Here is a 7,585-nt window from a genome sequence, read left to right on the forward strand (position 1 = left end):
GGGGGGGTTCAGTGGCGGCAGGTTCAACCTGATCTGTCAGGTAGGAAAGGAGGATGCTCCTCTGCTTTGTCACACAAAAACACACAAGCGCACATTTGCATGTCGGTAATCGTGAGATCCATCCGTGACTACGCGTTCTCTTTGACCTCTTAAAATCCAGTTTCCATGAAACCGATCAGTCCCCGCAGACAGATTTAATGAGGCTTACACACAAACTGATTGGTGAATCTCGTTGTCAATCCACACAGCAACAGCTCAGATCCTTAAGAAGAAAATGAACATACTGCATGTTGTTTTAGAGGCCTAACAAACATTTGAACATCGCTTTTTCTTCCCCCTGACGGCTGTACAGAGTTCACTAAATACGTGTCTGTGTCAGTTACTGCTTATGATGCTTAAGTGAACTATTCACTATCCTAGGAGTCGACCTTTGACCCCATGCAGGTCAGAAAGGTCAGTGGCGTGTTTGATCTGAAGCTACTCAAGAGTAAATCTTTTTTTATTCCATCCTGTGTTATTTATCAGCTCTGAGCTCGTAACTTCTGTCAGATTCACCTCACAGATATTAGATGTTTCTGTTCTGTGGTGAGCACTCATAGGTTTAGTGTTATATATATATATTCATAATCCTAATTAAATGCATTCTGTAGCAGCGCTTTCTAGACAAACCTAAATTCTACATGTTTATATTTAACTGCATTAAATAAACGTTCTGTTTCAAATAGTTCTGGTTATTCTGAAAAATAAAATCTGCAAAACATCCATAGTTAAAGCTGAGAAGAGACTTATAGAGGCTGATTGGTTCATTCTTTACCTTGATTTTGTTAATAAGTAGTACTTTGAACCACTGAATTGATATTATTGATCTGGTTGTGTGATCATCACCTGCTTTGTGGTGTTGTTTTGGTTGTTGGTTTGGACCTTGCTTTCATTGTCATTCATGTTTACTTAGAGATATTAAGAACAGCTGCAGCAGAAGCTTATGGAGATCCAATAAAATAAACAAATTACACAGTTGGGATCTCTAGACTTTGAAATAGTCAGTCATTTTGGAAAAAAACACGTGTTCACTTGGCCTCCTCGTCGCCTCTCAGCAGACTCAGGTGTGTCGGTCCTGACTTCACCAGCTGCTTGTAGCTCATCCTGAGTCAGTCTTTGTTTCGAGTTTTAACATTGTTTGACTACCAGCTTACTGTGTCTTTGCTCTTCCTGCTGTTTGCTCTGCTCCGATCCCTCTGGACCCTGCTTGGCTAATCCTCCGGACCACAGCGCTCCTGGCTTGCCCCTGTCTGGACTCCCCGCCTCAGTTACCCCCTTGGATCATGTTCACTCTCACATTCGTTAAGGTTGTAAATAAATCATTTTGCTCATTATTCTCCTGCCTTCCATCTCGCTGTGTCTTGCGGTTGCTTGTTTTCGGTACAGTGTGTTTAAGCTCTGCATCATGTGTTTACACCACAAACAACAAATAGACAATACACTTCACAACATGTAACAATACAGAATACAGCGGGTTATGAGTTTTTTTCTTTCAGCAAGAAAGCAAACAAGCGCTTTTCCCAAAACATCTACCTGCTCCTTGAAAATACATTTCTGTGGGTTTGAACAGTGTTTGCCTCCACAGAGTGTGGGGATTAACCTAAAGGTACACACCACATCTTAACTAAATCCAACATCTACAAGATCTAACATTAAACTTGAGGTTAGTGATGATTTACATCTTTCTATACAGATCGCACAAAGAATCACCTCTCCCTGTCACTTACATATTCTTTCTTTACGTTAGGAACTCGCGCTCACAAAGGGAGGATTAACATCTCTGACTGGTTTGCCTGCAGCTGCTTGTACCGCCAGAGAAAACGTGCTGATGCAGCAGCTTCTGAACTGAATTTAACACAAAGTGACGTGAGCGCTCAGTGAAAACTCGCACAGAACATATTTGAGAACCTCCTCAGCATGTAAACTGTATTGAGTTTTTAAAGTTAGTTGAGATTTAAGATTTTATATATGTGATGGCGCACGATAAAGATTTCCTGTCTCAAAATCACATTCAGATTTTTACTTGAGTGAGGCCGGGACGTAAAAAGAAGACAGATCTTTGTGATGACAGCACATGAACTGTGTTTTTATAGGTGGAGAATGAAGTTACAATAACGACCCCACAGAGGTTAAATAGCTGGGAACCGCTGCCAGTCAGTCAGAACTGAAGAAGCCTCTCGGATAAAGGCCGATTTATACTCCTGCGTAGGGTCTACGCGCGTAGCCATGCATTTATACTTGTGCGTAGGTGTGTCCATCATTCTGCAATTACACCCCCAAACGCTAGTCGGCAGTAGCGCTACAGCGTCCACTGTGTTGACTTTTGCCGGGCGAGCAGGCTAACTTCCGGTTTAGCGCTCCGCCAACGTAAATGGGGGGTAAAATTGTAAACGTGCTGCTGGTGTAGCCTTTTCAAATGTTACAACACCGAATGGATCACATTCTGATAGCGAAACGAGTCATTTCGCTCGGGTTGCGACGGTCAAATACATTGTTACAGCCGCCGTTTTGGCCGCTACTAAAAGTTACTTCAAAGCACGGGGTACTTCCGGTCGGCTCGATAACTATGACCTTGATGAATGAGACTCTTCGTATTTGATTGATTTGTTCATCTGATCTCTCACTAACAGCAGACGTAAACGTAAAGCGGATTGCGTAACACGTCCGATCTGCACTTGCATAATACAATCATGCAAATCAGCCACAATTAACAAATCACAGTTATTTTGATCCTGCAGAGAAACTACATTCCTTGCATTCAGAAAACAGAAAACGAAACACGGTTCTGATACACAGACAATTATGATCCAGTCCAACATGTAAAAGTATCAGGAAAAACTTTTCTAGTGAAGATGAGCTCAGGAGTCATTATCCTGTCAACTAAAGTTAGAAACCAGTCCTTCCACTCCTCCTGCTGCTGCTGCCATTATTTCTGCCTTCTGCATCAAACTGCTCTTGCATGCTTTCCTTTTACTCGTTCGTCACCTGCTGTCACAGTATTTTGGGCTTTTTTCTGCCTGAGGAGTTTCTCTCTATTCCCAATCATTTTCCACCATGTTAGTGACGCCCTGTGTGCTCATTCTCCAGCAGGGGAAAGTACATTTACTAAAGTACTGTACATAAGTACAATTTGAGGTACTTGAACCACTTTAAGCTAATTTATACTTCTACTACTAGACAATTCAGGGGCAAGTATTATACTTTTTACAACAGTTACCTGACAGTTTCAGTTTTAAATGTTGAATAAAAACAATCAGAATCAGGCTTGTGACCTCTTACAAATAATCTATAGTTCCCTTTTCATGTTACAGATGTCTGTAGTCGTGTTTCCATCAACCTGTCGCATTAGAAAAGGTTGATGTTGACCAGTTGGAAACACACCTAAGCATGTACCAGACATTTCCCCTCTAAACTTTTCAGATGGTTTCACTTAAATCCAACATTTCACAAAAACAAAGACTAGAGGAAAAGGCTGAGCTTTCTATCTTCTCCTTTCCTCTTCCATTAATCATCTCACAAGCCTTTTATTTTATTTATCTGGTGACCTTTGGAGGGGCCCGACCCCTACGGTGGGAACCGCTGGACTGAATTAGCTAACTATATATAAAGTAACTGTCAGTCAAACTTATCAGCTAAAATAACATTTGAACAAACATCAGCGTGATGAGAACGACCTAAAATGACGAAAACCATTTTTGGGGGAAAATATATTTGGGTTTACGACCTATTCTGCAGCCAGCCACCAGGGGGCGATCGAGATATTCTGTCTTCACTTTTGGGGAGTCATGTCTCCTTCTTTATAGCCGTCTATGATTGCAACGAACTAAATACCCCTGGCCTCTAGAGCATAAACAATGTATTACTGGAGGAAGCCAAATTTACGTCCGTAGCACCGCTCACGCCACGCCCCTCGCTCAAGCCACGCCCCCTCGCTCAAGCCACGCCCCCTCGCGGCACAGTCTGTATGATTGGCTGCAGCCACAGCACCTTTATATGTGGTCTGTCCTGCACAGCGTCTACTTCGCGCAGCATAACCGTGGTTTATTGACGTAGAGCAACGGCTACACTGGTTCTCCATTTCTAAAGCACTATAAGCAGGCTTTTTAACTAAAATCTCCACCTCCATTTTTCAAAAAGCACACCCTAAAACTCTACACACAAATCCCTTCATTTCTCATTGCCTGCACCATGTGGTCATTGAGAAAGCACTGACATTCAATGGTGTTCACTCAATCAGCACAGGCTGAGTTAAAGTAGCACACAGCTACCCAGGTGGAAACACAAGGAGTCAAAATTGATAATAAAAATAAGAAGAACTTTATTTGTATAGCACTTTTCAAAACCAAGTTACAAAGTGCTGTACAGTGAAACAAACATGATCCATACTTAAAAATTTAATTGAAAATTAAATTAAAAATCAACAATAAAATCAGCATTAAAAAAAAAAAAATTCCAATAACAGCAATAATGTTTATAAAAATGACATATGATAAAAGTGAGATTTGAGAAGAGATTTAAAAGAGGCCACTGAGTTTGCCTGCCTAAGATCTCCGGGCAGGGAGTTCCACAGCTGAGGGGCCCGAACAGCAAAGGCTCGGTCACCTTTAGTGACAAGACCTGATAACACACCAGTCAGAAGCTTCAATAGAAAGATAAAAGGGCCGGAGTCCAGTCAGTCATCCAGTTTAACCTGAAGGAAGAGGTGTCGGACATGAGAGAGGAGGAGGAGGAAGAGGTGAAGGAAGAGGAACAGTAGGAGAGGAGGAGATGGGATAGGAGGAAGATGAGGATGTGGAGGAAGAGCAGGTGGTGAAGGAGGTGGAGAACAAGAATCCCTGGCCTGTCCCAGACCAAAGACCGGACGCTGGGGCAGAATAATTAGTTGTTTGGTGTGTTAGTAAGGAATAAATAATGTCTGTTACTTCTTTTGTGTTCATCATGTGAAAAGGTTTTTGTAGTATTGTTTTGAATTTATCTCACCAGTGTGTGTTGTAGTGTGTGTGTGTGTGTGTGTGTGTGTGTTTTTGAGCAAGATTGAATGGTTTTGAGTGGAGAGCTTCATTTTGACCTGAAAATAGGATGTTTGTGTGAGAAGTTGTGGATTTGTGTTTAGAGTTTCAACAAATAGCGGCACCATTTCAAGAAATGTGTTCAAGCAATCGAGAAAAACTGGAAGATCTGAAGGGCTCGTGCTAAAGTAAGGAAAACACAATGATTCTTATTTTCAGGTGATAATGAAATCATTATATTCCATTTCTTTATCCCTGAAATGTCTGCCAATATTGCCTAAATCTTACTGACCCATGAAGTAAAGAGTACTTTTTCCACCTCTCACCTGTACTGTACAGTCATGACTCACTGGTTTCAGCCATCCACTTATTGATGCAAATAAGCCGGGAAGTTGTTTCCATCATGAACGGGATTTACTGTGACTCAAGTAAGGTGACTTCCCCGCAGCCTGATGTCAGCTGACTCACCCCAAACATGTGACCATGAACATGTCATTTCTGCACCTGCAAACAGGAAGTCGAGCTTAATTAGGACGCTCCCTTATTGTTTTTTTTTTTCAGCTGTTAACTTTGGATTAATAACTGAGTTTGCGTTTTGCTCCTTTACACGGCTGATAATATGAATCAAATATTGTTCAACCAACGTCCGTTACCGAAAGTTTCTGTTCTAAAACTAAAGATTTCAAAAACCTAAAGAAAAATAAGCGACTGCTGCGAGTTCTGTTGATGTTTGCCAAGAAAAATTCTCCAGAGTCAGGTGAAATAAAAGAACTTCAGTGTCAGAAAGCCTTCGATCGACGTGTGATCTTTAGTTCAGCATGTAGTGCAGACACGTCACAGCAACCTTTAGTCTGCCCTGAGGATGTCAAGAAAACACTGATAACGAGAACCACCAGTTTGACTGACTCTCACAAACTCGACACTGACAAGTTCAAGGCGTTTTACTTTTCAGTCACGTGGAAGTTTGGAACGAATTGAACTGATCAAATGAATCCTTTATGTTGAAATCCAAAGTGTTTACCAAGAACCTTCTGTTTATACAGCGTCCTCCACTTTAATCCAGCTGTGGCCTAAATTAGCGACATGCAGGCAGAACGCCACGGTAGTTTTGGCAGCGGTTTGAAAAGCCTTATCATACTGCAGAGAACGCTTTATTTTCTGCAGGTTAAACCTGCCGGTCCAGTGTGACAGACTGTATGCAAAGTAAATCCCTTTCACAATAAGTGTCAGCCTTTGCTCTTCACATCGCAGCCTATTTCCTTATTCAAATACCGCAGAGTGATCATGTCAAACAAGAGCTCTTGCTCGGCTGGGGTGTTGGGCTTCAGCACCTACGCCTCACCCTGTTGTGTAAATATTAAGTCACACGTTAACATGAACGCCTCACGGATGTTTACGGACACTGAGGAAAATAACGTCATACTTGGTTGCCTCTTCTCTGTTTTTTTGTTCATCCAGAATATTTCTATTATTGAAAAGTTGTGTGTAATGTGAGGATCCAGTGACTGTCTGACCCTGGCACCCCCCCCACCCCCCACCCCCACCCCCCCTATTAACACAGAAACCCATTTAGGACAGACGAGATCAGAAACATTCTCTTTTTCATCTATTAATTTTCTCATGTCGCCCTGGGGAGCAGAGGCACAGATGATGAATTCTTTCTTTGTCTCCTTCAGATGTTTCTCTGACATCGATGAAGAAATTCTCTATGATTTAACACTTTGTTTTACTGGCCCCAATCCTTCCTAAGAATATCACAGAGAGGAAAGTGAGACAACTGTAAACGCTTAGGATGATTTCTGAGAAGGGCTTTACTTTATTATAATTAGAGTGAAACTGGAGACATTGCTGAAACGTCTGCACGTAATGTGGTTTACAGTGAAAATGGCAGATTTACCATGGAAACTCGTTTTAGAAACAATGGCTCTTGGTTTCCCTTTCAGTATCTGTTACTTAAAGGACGGGGACATATGTTATATAAGCATCTCCCGTGAAGAGTTTACTCGTTGATTGTTGCGTATAAAAATAAGAAAATTTAAATTTCTTGATAAATAGCTGGGAAACTTAAAGGTGACATGTTTTAACGTTTTAGATGACTTGCGTACGTATTTTAACCCAAAGCATAATCTTTCCTAGTGTTTACCACTTGTTAAACAACATGTGATTTAGGAAATCTAAGGTCTGGTACTTGCCAACGCTCTTACATGTCGTTTTGGAAAACGGTCTTAGGGACACTTGACAGTCTACCTATTTTGTCGCTTAGGTATAAGGACGTGTTGCATACCACAGAAAAGGACCACTGCAGTCCGTCCTTCTTGTTTGCTAATTGTAATTTTAATTAATTAAATCCTTAAACACACGTGTGACTGATTACAAGCCATTTTAACTACAAATGTATAAACTAAACATCCCCATTCACATGTCGTCCATCATACGTACCACAACCTCATTAGCACTGGTTCTAAGTAAAGTTTATTTTAAACACTTTCTAAACACCAGAGTTTTTGAACGCCTCCCTTTGCCCATAAAGTCATTAT

The sequence above is a fragment of the Micropterus dolomieu genome, linkage group LG18, assembly GCF_021292245.1.
Source record: "Micropterus dolomieu isolate WLL.071019.BEF.003 ecotype Adirondacks linkage group LG18, ASM2129224v1, whole genome shotgun sequence".
In the NCBI taxonomy this organism is placed as follows: domain Eukaryota; kingdom Metazoa; phylum Chordata; class Actinopteri; order Centrarchiformes; family Centrarchidae; genus Micropterus; species Micropterus dolomieu.